Below are 15,001 nucleotides of genomic sequence, written 5' to 3' on the forward strand. Positions count from 1 at the left end.
TGAGAAGGGCTCGAGCACGTTGCCAACGTGCTAAAGAGAAGGAGTTATTCACAACAACGCCAGGAAATTGTGGTGCACGTTGCTAACTTGAAATGTATGGGCGTTATTCACAACAACTCCAACAAGGCAGCCTGACCATGTCCTCTTCAATGGAAGATATCTTGAGCTACAGAGATCCAAATTGAGTGCTTCCAGTTGCATTGGAAAGCTGACATTCAGAGATTTCCAACCATATATAATAGTCTATGATGGAGCACAAAATTGAAGCCAAACCAGAGTGATCTTTAGGCCCTAAAAACAAGAACATGAAGTGAAATTCAAGAAAGCTAGAGATTGGCCTTGGGGTGTGGGTCGAGCACGTTGCCAACGTGCCACAAGGGGGGCGTGTTTTGCAACAACGCCAGCCCCAAGTCCTTGCCTTGGGAGAGTGATGCACGGGCACGTTGCCAACTTGGGGTTGAGGGTGCGTTATTCACAACAACTTGGCAACAACTTGGCAGCTTGACCTTACCTTCTTTGAGGAACCATAACTTGAGCTAGGAAAGTCCAATTGAGGTGATTCCAGTGGCATTAGAAAATAGACATCAAGAGCTTTCCAATGATGTATAATAGTCCATATTGAAGCTGAAGGTTGACACTCAAATTCTGGGCTACATTTAGCATGAAAGTAAGGCCAAGAAGAGGAAAAGCAAGTTGTTGGCAACAACTTGGGCTAACAACGCCCCTCAATGGGCCAGAATTGGTGCCAACTTGCTTTGCTTCCCTTATTCATCACAAAGGCTAACAACTTCTCCAATTGAGCCAAGAATTCAACAAAGAGGAAGCCCATATTGCTAACCCAAGTGAAGATCTTTGGAAGAGCTTTAGGACTAGTATAAATAGAGATTGAGTTTGTACTTGTAGGGGACTTTTTTTTACACTTTTGATTACTTTTTAACACTTAGCATTTTTATTCACTTTTAGGACTTTTACTTGGCTTTGTAAGAACTTCCGGGTACTCTCCCGGAAAGCTCATTTTTGGCTTTTCTATTGGAACTTTTCTCCTTCATTTACAAGTTTTAAGCACTTCATTCTTCTTCTTCTTCTTCTTCCTTTACACTTAGTTTAATTCTTGTTTATGGCAATTGTTGTTGAAATTGGAGCAATGACTCACTAAACCCCACTTTCATTAGGGGGAGGAGCTCTGTTGGTTGGAATGAATTGGTGAACCCATCTTCTCCTCCTCAATTCTAGTGGTTGATCTAAAGAGGAAACTCTTGATCTTCAAAGATTCAACCACCATCGAGAGAGGGGTTAATCTATATGAATTATGTGGTGAGATTGAGGAATGAGCCACATAATTCAGTTTAGAGTTCATCCTTTCATGATTTCCTTAATCAATATACCTTGGTTAGTATGTGAGATGTAACTCTCCTTGGTTGAGATTATGGGAATTGTGTGGCTGGATTAAAATTGAGCTTCATCTCTTCTCATGAACAATTAGATCACGAGAGTGGCAATTGGTTATGTTGAGAGAAATTGACTCACCAAGAGATTGGGATTCAATCACCCATTTGCCATGGATCTATACCCATGATTGAGGAAGATTTGACTAACATCAATTCATGAAAACTAACATCTCTGATCCCTAATGATCTTCTTTATCATTAATTCTCATTTCTCTTGCTCTAGTTATTTGATTACCCATTTCCCAATCCCCTTCTACACTCTTGCAATTTAATATTCTTGTCATTTACATTCTGTTTCTTTATTTCTTGCTATTTACTCTTATGCTCCTTAGAATTCAGCACTTTATTTTACTGCAATTTACTTTTGATGTCATTTAAGTTTCTTGCAATTTAAGTTTCCGTTATTTACCATTCATTATATTTCTATTGTCTTGTTCTTAAATTCCTTGCAATTTAAATTCCTGCACTTATGTTCAAAAGTTACAGTAATCACAAAATCAAAATCTTATTCGCTTAACTAAATCTACCATTTAACTAAAGTTGCTTAATCTACCAATCTCCGTGGGATCGACCTCACTCTAAGTGAGTTTTACTACTTGATACGACCCGGTATACTTGCCGGTCATACGTGAAATCTAATTTTTACGTATCAAGTTTTTGGCGCCGTTGCCGGGGATTGGTTAGATTGACAATGATTAAGTGAAAGGTGGTTTAGATTAAGCATTTTTTATTGTGTTTTTGCTAAGCCCACTAACTGTTTGATACTTTGTTTCACTAACTCCAATTTCACCCTCATTCTAGAGTGTTTCACTTGTGATTTTGGTTCTGTTTGTGTATGTCAGGAACAAGTAGACGTGATATTGAGGACGAGAGAACCCGCCGAAGGTTAAGGAGAGCAGAAAGGGGAAAGTTCATAGTTGGTGAAGAAGGGTCAGAGGAATCAGAAGGAGAAGATCAAGCCATGGAGGATGAGATGCACAATCCTCCTGGAGGGGTCAACAACAATGGTGGACGAGCTAGAAGGGTGTTATCCTCGTATACTATCCCTGATCCAAGACATTGTGGGAGCAGTATTGCTACACCAAATGTTCAGGCCAATAACTTTGAGTTAAAACCTCAGCTCATCACTTTGGTACAGAACAATTGCTCTTATGGAGGGGGACCTCTTGAAGACCCAAATCAACATCTATCTGTTTTTCTGAGGATATGCAATACAGTGAAGACAAATGGAGTGCATCCAGATGTCTACAAGTTGTTGCTATTCCCATTCTCTTTGAGGGACAAGGCCACTCAATGGCTAGAATCATTCCCCAAGGAAAGCCTCAATGATTGGAATGAGGTGATGAGCAAATTTCTAGCAAAATTCTACCCACCTCAAAAGATCATCAAGTTGAAGACAGAGGTTCAAACTTTCAGGCAAATGGAAGGGGAGTCGCTATATGAAGCCTGGGAAAGGTACAAGGCACTAATGAGAAGATGTCCCCCTGACATGTTTAGTGATTGGGTTAAGCTCCAAAACTTCTATGAAGGCTTAAACTTCGAAGCAAGGAAGGGACTAGACTACTCATCAGGAGGATCACTCAACATGATGAAAACTGCCGAGGAGGCCCAAGACCTCATTGAGATTGTGGCAAACAATCAGTATTATTACTCATCAGAGAGGCAGCACAATCCACCCCCAAAGAAAGGTGTAATGGAGCTTGAAGGTGTTGATGCTATCTTGGCACAAAACAAGTTGATGCACCAACAAATCCAACAACAAATGGAAATGATGACAAGGAGAATGGATGGTTTCCAGCGAGCATTAGTAAACACAACAAATCAACCATCACTTGAATGGAGCCAAGGTGAAGGGGCCACGGTTGAGCAACCACAAGAACGAGTTCAATACATGCAGAACACTTCAAATTCTCAGGATGAATTTCATGGTGATACATACAATTCATCTTGGAGAAATCATCCCAATCTAAAGTGGGGTGAAAACCATTGGCAAAAGAACAACAACCACAATCACACCCGCACCACAAATAACCAAAACCACCATGCCAACAACACTAACCAATATAGAAAAACACAAAACACATATCAACACCCTCACAATAACTCACAAACTCACCAAAACAACTTCCCTGCACCAACATCCAACACACAGAATTACCACACTAATCCACCCAATAACTTCCAACAACAATCAACCCCCATCATATCCCCAATTGACCATCATGAGACTAGAATCTCAAGTCTTGAAGCAACCTTGCAAGCACTTGCTCAAACCACTCAAGCCTTAGCTAAGGGACACAAGGAACATGAGGTCATCATGAAGAATATTGAGAGACAAGTGGGACAAATAGCCAAACAAGCAGAGCGACCAACCAATGTTCTTCCAAGTGATACGATACCCAACCCTAGAGACACAGAAAAAGCCATAAAATGGGAGGAGTGTAAAGCAATCACCCTGAGAAGTGGGAAGAAAGTGGAGACAGAAGCCATTACTCAGGAAGAGCACATCAAAGAAGGCTTAAAAGAAGAGGTGAAGGAACAAAAGCAGGAGCAAGAAACCTATACACAAAGTGATAAATTAGCTAAGAAGGAGGCAGTGAAAGCATACCAACCAATACTCCCATACCCTCAAAGGTTTAAAGAAGAGAACAAAGAGAAGCAATATTCCAAATTCTTGGAAATATTCAAGACACTACACATCAACATCCCCTTCATTGAAGCACTTGAACAGATGCCCCTATATGCTAAGTTCATGAAGGAATTGTTGACAAAGAAAAGAGCCTTGAAAGAGGGACAAACGGTTGTGATGACCAGGGAGTGTAGTGCCATCATCCAGAAAAAGTTGCCAAAGAAGATGAAAGACCCAGGGAGCTTTCACATCCCCTGCACAATAGGTAACATGATGATTGAGAGAGCATTTTGTGATCTTGGTGCAAGCATAAATTTGATGCCTCTATCTTTGATGAGGAAGCTTCAGATTCATGAATTGAAACCTACAAAGATAGCCCTTCAAATGGCAGATAAATCTATTCAACAAGCACTTGGGGTTGTAGAGAATGTATTAGTAAAGGTGGACAAATTTTTCCTCCCAGTTGACTTTGTCATCCTAGACATAGAGGAAGATGACAACACTCCCATTATTCTAGGGAGGCCCTTTTTAGCTACTGCCAGGGCATTGATAGATGTCGAAAAAGGAGAATTAATGCTAAGGGTGCATGATGAGCATATAGTGTTCCATGTCTTCAAGAATTTGCAAGACTCCACCCAAGAAGAAGAGTGTATGAAGATTGATTCCATAGATCCAAACTTGAAAGAGGCACCTGATGAGGCACTTCCAAGCTCATGCAGGAAAGAAAATGAAGAGGTGGAGGTGCTGCAACAAGCTCAAAGAATAGAGGAGAAGCTGCAATCAAAGTCAGCATTTAAGATTCATAGCAAGGACTGTCCAAAAATTGAGATTCCAAAACCTGAACTATCTCCTGGAAAAGAAGAGAGTCCCAAGAAGAAAATGCCAAGAGGATGGAGAAACAAGAAAATCTCCAATGAAGACTTCTCACCAGGGGATAAAGTGATGCTAACTTACCAACCAAAAGAGACATCTCCACACTTTTCTGGATACTACACAGTGAACAAAATCCTCTCACTTGAACATGTGGAAATCATCAAGAATGATACTGGAAGGAAGCTCACGGTAAGAGGGGAAGGATTAAGGCACTATGATCATCATCCGCCCTAAAGAGGGACAAATGTCAAGCTAGTGACAATAAAAGAGCGCTTGTTGGGAGGCAACCCAACCAGAGGTAACCATCTTTTCATATCTAATTCAATAAAACTGTTAATTAGTTTCATCTAGATTGCAAGAAGCTAAGTTTGGTGTTGCACACCAAAACAATCTAAGGGAGAATGAAGGATTCTAAGTTTGGTGTTCCACCAAAATCCCATCATAAAACACATTCTCACTTTCTGCCATAAGGCTAGCTTCATGCATTTAGACGGACTAGTTAATTATCTTGCTGTTTTCTAGTTTTTAGTCTATTACCTTAGAAAAAGAAGAAAGAGTTTCACACATGGTTAATTTGATGCATTGGCAAGGTACTAAGTTTGGTGTTCCCACACCAAAGTAAGTTCAAAAAGCCCACAAATAAATCATGCAGATTAACCACTGTTTCTAAGTGCTTGGGGAACAAGCAACTTTTAATATCATTGTAGAATGTCATACAAGCCTTTGGAGGGATTAAGCATCATCAATCAAAGAAGAAAAAGATGAACATAAAGGCTAGCAATGATGATGATGAGAAGAAAAGCAAGTGAACTCCAACAGGTTGTATTGTTAAGTGATATTTTACATCAAATGTTGCTGTGATTGAAAGTTGGATTGTATCCTTATTTGCCCTGTTTGTCTGCATCATATAATTTTTCTCTTTATATTCCCGCCTGCCTTCATAGCATAGTCTTTCTTTATAATAAGCAAGATGCTTGATTATTCACAACATTCTTATCTTCAAAACTTGTTTGCACTCAATTTTCAAGAATGCATCACATGAAAGTTCTTTGAAAAGAAGGATTGAGGAATAAAATCAGTTTTTGAGGCAAGCAAAAGATTAGGAGAAGTGGTGGTTCTAGTAGTATGATCATGTATTGAGGTTGCATGCTTGTGAAAACTTGCATGGGAGCTCATAGGCAGGACATGAAGTTCAAAGAAGTATTGTAGAGATTCTCAAAAATCTATTGATCCAAGAAGCAGCAAACAAAGCAAAAGGAAGAAAAGAAAGTGCAAAAACAAAAAGAACATGGCCCAAGGCTCTGAGCATCAATTACTAGGCAGAAAAAGAAAGAAAGAAACAAAAACTCAAAAGAGTTGCTATCCTAGTAAATGCTTGTGGTTGAAGTGTGTCAAGGAAAGAGGCTTGAGCAAGTAAATCCTTGGGGGTGCTTTAACACCTAATACCTTAAAACCAACTGGTTTAGGAGTATTGATTGAAAGCTTATCTAAAGAGCCGCCTTGAGACATGACACTTAGAGTCGAGGTCAAAGCACAAAAATTATAAGCTGCTTCAAGGTGATTACATATAAAGAGATCTCCATGATATCATTTGAATGAAAGTCCTAAGATCTAAGACTTCCAAAATGTAAGGACTGATAAGCACTGGGACCCTTGCATGAACACATAATTCAGAGTTCACCCCACTATCACCTAATCACTTCACTCACCAAGGTATTACAAGCTATTCCTCAACTCATTCCAATTAAAAGAAATCTTTGTGCATAGTTCTTTTGTTGCTTGAGGACAAGCAAGGTTTAAGTTTGGTGTTGTGATGCATTTGCATATTTACTATATTAGCTAGTTAGTTTAGTTGGTTTTAGCTTAGTTTCAATCATTTTCTCTAAATAAACAAGTCCTTTTATGAGTTTTATCTTCATGCATGAGAATACCAAGGAACATGTGATTCTAGCCAAATTCATGCAAATGATTTAAAGAATATATACATGAATGAGTATGAATGAATCTCATGGAATTTGTGCATGAATTGGTAAGACTTTGAAGCTATTTCTTTGGTTTATGATAGGTGATGAAGCAAGAAGACAATGATGCAAGAAAATCTTGGAGCAAGAAGGAGATGCATGTTGCCAACTTGATCCTCAAGTTGGCAACGCCCATTTGATGCAACAGGGATGAGAGAGCACGTTGGCAACTTGGTTTCCAAGTTGCCAACGCCCAAATTGGTGCTGCCAGGAGGTGTAGCACGTTGGCAACTTGGAAACCAAGTTGGCAACGTGCTAGTGCATGATCAGCAGAAATTGCAGCCTGACCTTCCCCTCTTCAAGGATGAATATCTCGAACCACAAGGATCCAATTGACATGATTCCAATTGCGTTGAGAAGCTGACATCAAGAGCTTTCCAACGATATACAATAGTCCATAATGTGGCAAGGAATGGAAGCTCAAATCAGAGGGAAACTTAAGCCCCAAATGCAAGGGAATGAAGCATTGCAAGTTGCCAACTTGAACACCAAGTTGGCAACGCCAGGAGCCACCAGGGGAGGATGTCACCAAGTTGCCAACGCCAACACCAAGTTGGCAACGCCAGAATGTGCACCAACCACGTTGCCAACGCCCAATGGCCGCACCAACCAAGTTGCTAACGCCAGGGAGAGGCACCACTCAAGTTGCTAACGCCAATCAAGGCACCAACCACGTTGCCAACGCCAAAATCAAGTTGCCAACGTGGGAAGCATTGTTTGGAGCCTTGAGAAGGGCTCGAGCACGTTGCCAACGTGCTAAAGAGAAGGAGTTATTCACAACAACGCCAGGAAATTGTGGTGCACGTTGCTAACTTGAAATGTATGGGCGTTATTCACAACAACTCCAACAAGGCAGCCTGACCATGTCCTCTTCAATGGAAGATATCTTGAGCTACAGAGATCCAAATTGAGTGCTTCCAGTTGCATTGGAAAGATGACATTCAGAGCTTTCCAACCATATATAATAGTCTATGATGGAGCACAAAATTGAAGCCAAACCAGAGTCATCTTTAGGCCCTAAAAACAAGAACATGAAGTGAAATTCAAGAAAGCTAGAGATTGGCCTTGGGGTGTGGGTCGAGCACGTTGCCAACGTGCCACAAGGGGGGCGTGTTTTGCAACAACGCCAGCCCCAAGTCCTTGCCTTGGGAGAGTGATGCACGGGCACGTTGCCAACTTGGGGTTGAGGGTGCGTTATTCACAACAACTTGGCAACAACTTGGCAGCTTGACCTTACCTTCTTTGAGGAACCATAACTTGAGCTAGGAAAGTCCAATTGAGGTGATTCCAGTGGCATTAGAAAATAGACATCAAGAGCTTTCCAATGATGTATAATAGTCCATATTGAAGCTGAAGGTTGACACTCAAATTCTGGGCTACATTTAGCATGAAAGTAAGGCCAAGAAGAGGAAAAGCAAGTTGTTGGCAACAACTTGGGCTAACAACGCCCCTCAATGGGCCAGAATTGGTGCCAACTTGCTTTGCTTCCCTTATTCATCACAAAGGCTAACAACTTCTCCAATTGAGCCAAGAATTCAACAAAGAGGAAGCCCATATTGCTAACCCAAGTGAAGATCTTTGGAAGAGCTTTAGGACTAGTATAAATAGAGATTGAGTTTGTACTTGTAGGGGACTTTTTTTTACACTTTTGATTACTTTTTAACACTTAGCATTTTTATTCACTTTTAGGACTTTTACTTGGCTTTGTAAGAACTTCCGGGTACTCTCCCGGAAAGCTCATTTTTGGCTTTTCTATTGGAACTTTTCTCCTTCATTTACAAGTTTTAAGCACTTCATTCTTCTTCTTCTTCTTCCTTTACACTTAGTTTAATTCTTGTTTATGGCAATTGTTGTTGAAATTGGAGCAATGACTCACTAAACCCCACTTTCATTAGGGGGAGGAGCTCTGTTGGTTGGAATGAATTGGTGAACCCATCTTCTCCTCCTCAATTCTAGTGGTTGATCTAAAGAGGAAACTCTTGATCTTCAAAGATTCAACCACCATCGAGAGAGGGGTTAATCTATATGAATTATGTGGTGAGATTGAGGAATGAGCCACATAATTCAGTTTAGAGTTCATCCTTTCATGATTTACTTAATCAATATACCTTGGTTAGTATGTGAGATGTAACTCTCCTTGGTTGAGATTATGGGAATTGTGTGGCTGGATTAAAATTGAGCTTCATCTCTTCTCATGAACAATTAGATCACGAGAGTGGCAATTGGTTATGTTGAGAGAGATTGACTCACCAAGAGATTGGGATTCAATCACCCATTTGCCATGGATCTATACCCATGATTGAGGAAGATTTGACTAACATCAATTCATGAAAACTAACATCTCTGATCCCTAATGATCTTCTTTATCATTAATTCTCATTTCTCTTGCTCTAGTTATTTGATTACCCATTTCCCAATCCCCTTCTACACTCTTGCAATTTAATATTCTTGTCATTTACATTCTGTTTCTTTATTTCTTGCTATTTACTCTTATGCTCCTTAGAATTCAGCACTTTATTTTACTGCAATTTACTTTTGATGTCATTTAAGTTTCTTGCAATTTAAGTTTCCGTTATTTACCATTCATTATATTTCTATTGTCTTGTTCTTAAATTCCTTGCAATTTAAATTCCTGCACTTATGTTCAAAAGTTACAGTAATCACAAAATCAAAATCTTATTCGCTTAACTAAATCTACCATTTAACTAAAGTTGCTTAATCTACCAATCTCCGTGGGATCGACCTCACTCTAAGTGAGTTTTACTACTTGATACGACCCGGTATACTTGCCGGTCATACGTGAAATCTAATTTTTACGTATCACCCTGGCATCAGTTTCTTCCTACCTTGTACCATTGGAAGTCTATTCATCAACAAGGGGATGTGTGACTTAGGAGCAAGCATAAATTTAATCCCATCTTCTTTAGTGAAAAAGCTTGGCATAGGAGAGGTGAAACAAATACAGATGTCCTTGGAATTGGTAGACCAATCAGTGGTATATTCCAAAGGGGTGATTGAAAACCTTTTAGTTAAGGTTGACAAGTTCATCTTTCCTACAGACTTTGTGATCCTGAATTCAGCAGAGAATGAGAATGACTCCATTATACTTGGTCGACCATTTTTGGCCACTGCTAGAGCCATCGTAGATATAGAGCAGGGAGAGCTAACCATCAGGATGCATGAGGAAAGCATTACCTTGAAAGTGTTTCCAGAATCACAAATTAATGAAGGAACAAGCAAGACAAGTAGTGACTGTCTTCCAAGGCAAGCAACCAATAACACAGTAGAGCAGAAGAATGAGCAGGTACAAGGAGGAGAAGGAATTTAAAAAGAAGCCGGGATGATAAACAAAAAGGGAGGTATCACAACTCAAGCCACTGTCAAGGAAGAAAGATCAACAAGAAAAAAAAAAAGAAAAACAAGAAGAAGGCTTATAAAGGGTGGAAGAATAAAAAAATCCCAACTGAAGGATTTTCCAAAGGTGACAAGGTGCAATTAGTATATCAACAGCTGGGAACAGAAGATCACTACACTGTCAACCAAGTACTCTCTCTTGAGCACATTGAAATCGAACATCAAGGCACACAAAGGAAGCTTACAATGAGAGGGGACAAGCTCCGACATTTCATCCATCAACCACCCTAAAGGGATCAATGTCAAGCTAGTGACAATAAAGAAGCGCTTGTTGGGAGGCAACCCAACCTGAGGTAGTTTTCTTTTCATAGCTTTTTCAATAAAAATGTTGAATAATTTGTATGCATTGCAAGGAGCTAAGTTTGGTGTTGCACACTAAAACAATTTAAGGGAGAATGAAGGATTCTAAGTTTGGTGTTCCACCAAAATCTCATTTAAAATAACATTCTCACTTCCTGCACAAGGCTAGCTCCAAGCAATAAGACAAATTATTCAACTATTTAACTACTTTTCCATAACCTTTAGCAAGGATACAAGGCTTCACATATGGTTAACATGTTGCATCAGAGGCAGTGGCAAGCAATTAAGTTTGGTGTTCCCACACCAAAATAAATCCAAAAGACACACTCAATTTATGCATACTAACCATTCATTTAAGGGCTTGAGAAGCAAGCAACTTTTGAGAATTATGCAGGAAATTAGCCAACAATTGAAGACAATTTGCATTGTGACTCAAAAGGAATACAACAAGAGGAAGAATGAAAAGCTGCAACCCAAAAGGTTGTATCTACACTTAATCCTTGTTGTTGTGAAATGTTTTAATTCAGGAATTCTTGTATGTCTTGCTAAAGTGTTCATCTAGTTGCAAGTGAAGTTGTTTGATTAAGTATGCTAATCTGCATAAATGCTTGTCATTCATCACTTAGCTTTGAATTTTGTTTTGTTTCCCATATGCTTGAATAAAAGAGAAATGTTTGAATTAAAAAGTAAATATCCAATGTTGCATAAGTTGGAATGGAAGTTAATGGTGGTATATGTGTTTGATTAAATGCATAACTCATGAAATAATTGCTGCATAATGTCATTTTCATTGAAGTGTGAGCTAGCTTGCTGTCATAAAGGTCCCTATTAGTAAAGAAAAAAAATCCCTTGAGAACAAAAATAAAACAGAAAGAAAAGGAAGAAGAAAAAGCCAATGTGGCAAGAAAAACAAAGAATAAAGGCTGGACACCAATAGCTTGGACCCTAGGACACATGCCTGTGGTGTTCTTGTACTAGGATATGCTTGGATAAGTAAATTCTAAGGGGTATTTCAAAACCTGGCCACTTAGATCAACTGATTTGGGATGGCTAATTGAAAGTCCACAATAAAGAGCAACCTAGATACAGAACATTTAGTTATCCAAAGAGATGCTGGGCACCAATGATCCTAGAAGGAAATAGTGAGCCATGTGTCTGTGGTGAAGAAATGTTGAGTAAAAATAAAGCCAAAGGCTACTGCAACATTTGACACCAAGCCTTCAAAGAATAATAAGCTTGTTAAGCAAAATAAAACAAGAAAAGTTAGCAAGGGAGCAATTAAAAAGTAAACCTTACACCAGCAAGTTTAGTAAGCCTCTGAGGAAAAGTGTATATTATGTAACAGCAAACAATAACTGAGTTATCATTGTCTGCATAAAAACTCCATGAACCAAGTTCTACTATATGCCTAATAAGGATATCTATGCTTTTCTTTTTTCAGTTCATTTCCTCTTAATTTTGATGCTTGCTTGGGGACAAGCAAGATTTAAGTTTGGTGTTGTGATGACAAGTCATCATATACCCATTTCTCAAGCTAATTTCACTTGTTTCACTAGTTTTTATGCACTTTCTTGCACCCTAAGTAAGCAATTTAGAGTGGAATTGCATGTTTTATTTGAATCAAACAACCACTATTTAATTGATGCTAAATCATGAGGTTTAAGCTAAATTTAATTGATTTTTAATTGATTTATAAACCTTGTGAATTTAGTGATACTTTGATTAGTTGTTTTGATTATTTGTAGGTGAAGAAAAGAAGAAAAAAGGAAGCGTGGCTTAAGAAACCGTGGCCCAAGGAAGAAAAGAATGTAGCGCATGGAAGGGAGGAAGCCACATTGCCCTCCACGAGAGCACACTGCCCTCCAAGGGAGCACAACAATGAACCAAGCATTCAAGGCTTCACTGCCCTGCCCTCCTTGAGGGCGGAGCACAATTCTAGGCCAAGAAATGAGAGAAGGAAAATCTCTGCCCTGCCCTCCTCAAGAGCAGTTTCGGGCTCCTCATGGAAAAATTCAAGGAAAATGTTCTTCAAGTGCCATTTATGGGTTTCGAACCAAGCACCTGAAGGGAAGGAAGGAGCGCTACTCACAAGGGAAAATGAGCCACACTTGGCTAAAAGGCTACCACCAAGTTTCGAACACAAGATCTCTAGGAAGCCAAGCCTTAAGCGTGAATCATGTGCCAAGAAGAAAAGCTCAGCATGCCTTCCACCAATTTTTGAACTTGGGACCTCACCCAAGAACAAGGAAAGCTTGCACTGCACTGCCCTTGTGGAGGGCAGGGCAGCATTTCTTGGTGCATGGCACACAAATTGGCACGGCCAGGAGCTTGGGCGCGCGCAGCTTGGACGCACGGGCAGGAAGGCAAGGCCGCACCATGACAACATTGCACTGCCCTCCACAAGGGCAGGGCAGCATCCTGATGCCCCTCCCAATTTGGCACGCTAGTTGGATCCACATGCAAGGCTTCCCTGCTCTGCCCTCCACAAGAGCAGAGCAACCTCCTGGGAGCAACATGGGCTGAATTTCACTCAAAAATCCAACTTAATTCATTTCTTCACCAAATCAAAAAGTCCACTCAAAATTCTTAGATCCAAAATAGAAAGTGTATAAATAGGTGTTATTTAAGATTAGAAGGAGGAGTTTTTTTAGAGAGCTTACTTTTATTTTAATTTTCATCCTTAGTCAACTTGAGAGCTGAATTTCCATTTTCTGTTTTCTGCGATTGGAGGAGAGAATTCATTTCTTCTACCTCTGATCTTTTGTTTTCTTTACTGGGTTTTGATTGAATCTTGAGTGTGAAGAATTGAGGAACTTCTATCTCAATCTCCATTTAAAATCTCTTTAATTTCCCTTATGCATAATTGAGTTCAATTCCATTTCCTTTACTGCTGCAATCTTTAATTTCTCTTTAATTGCTTTGTGAACTTGGATCTAGGAAGACAATTGAGATCTAGAATCTGCTATCTAGTCTCTGGAGTCCTGAGATCTGATTTTATCTTTTTGGTTCTTCTGCTGAACCACTGCTGTAACTACATTTTCACTCTCTGTTTGAATTCTAGTTACTTTCAATTCATCTCTTGCTTTGTTAATTGCTGCAATTTAATTTCCCTTGCTTAAATTCTGAATTCTCAGTCCTCAAACCCCTTTTTCATTCAAGCAATTTATTTTTCTTGCACTTTAAGTTACCGCAATTTACATTTCTTGCACTTTAAACTTCAGTCATTTAATTTCTTGTTCTTTAAGATTCAGCACCTTTACTTTCAATTCTCTTTAATTTCTGCAATTCATCCCTCTCCCTTTACATTTCCTGCTATTTACTTACTGTTGGATACAAAATCACTCAACCAATACTTGATTCGCTTGACTAAATCAACCACTAAACAAAAATTGCTCAATCCTTCAATCCCTGTGGGATCGACCTTACTCCCGTGAGTTTTATTACTTGATGCGACCCGGTACACTTGCCGGTGAGTTTTGCGTTGGATCGTTTTCCACACATCAGTGACCAAGGAGAGAGCTGTGCTCATATACATCATTGGTGCACGAAATTGTGATCATCAATGGCGCCATCAACATGGTACGCTCAATTGCAATCTCAACTCTTTATCACAACTTCGCACAACTAACCAGCAAGTGCACTGGGTCGTCCAAGTAATAAACCTTACGCGAGTAAGGGTCGATCCCACGGAGATTGTTGGTATGAAGCAAGCTATGGTCACCTTGTAAATCTTAGTCAGGCAGATTCAAATGGTTATGGATGATATACGAATAAAGCATAAAGATAGAGATACTTATGTAATGCATTGGTGAGAATTTCAGATAAGCGTATGGAGATGCTTTGTCCCTTTCGCCTCTCTGCTTTCCTACTGTCTTCATCCAATCCTTCTTACTCCTTTCCATGGCAAGCTGTATGTTGGGCATCACCGTTGTCAGTGGCTACAATCCCGTCCTCTCAGTGAAAATGTTCAACGCACCCTGTCACGGCACGGCTAATCATCTGTCGGTTCTCAATCAGGTTGGAATAGAATCCATTGATTCTTTTGCGTCTGTCACTAACGCCCAGCCTTCAGGAGTTTGAAGCACGTCACAGTCATTCAATCATTGAATCCTACTCAAAATACCACAGACAAGGTTTAGACCTTCCAGATTCTCTTGAATGCTGCCATCAATTCTAGCTTATACCACGAAGATTCTGATTAAGGGATCCAAGAGATATCCACTCAATCTAAGGTAGAACGGAGGTGGTTGTCAGGCACACGTTCATAGGTGAGAATGATGATGAGTGTCACGGATCATCACATTCATCAAGTTGAG

This window comes from Arachis stenosperma, chromosome 3, assembly GCF_014773155.1.
Source record: "Arachis stenosperma cultivar V10309 chromosome 3, arast.V10309.gnm1.PFL2, whole genome shotgun sequence".
Lineage (NCBI taxonomy): Eukaryota > Viridiplantae > Streptophyta > Magnoliopsida > Fabales > Fabaceae > Arachis > Arachis stenosperma.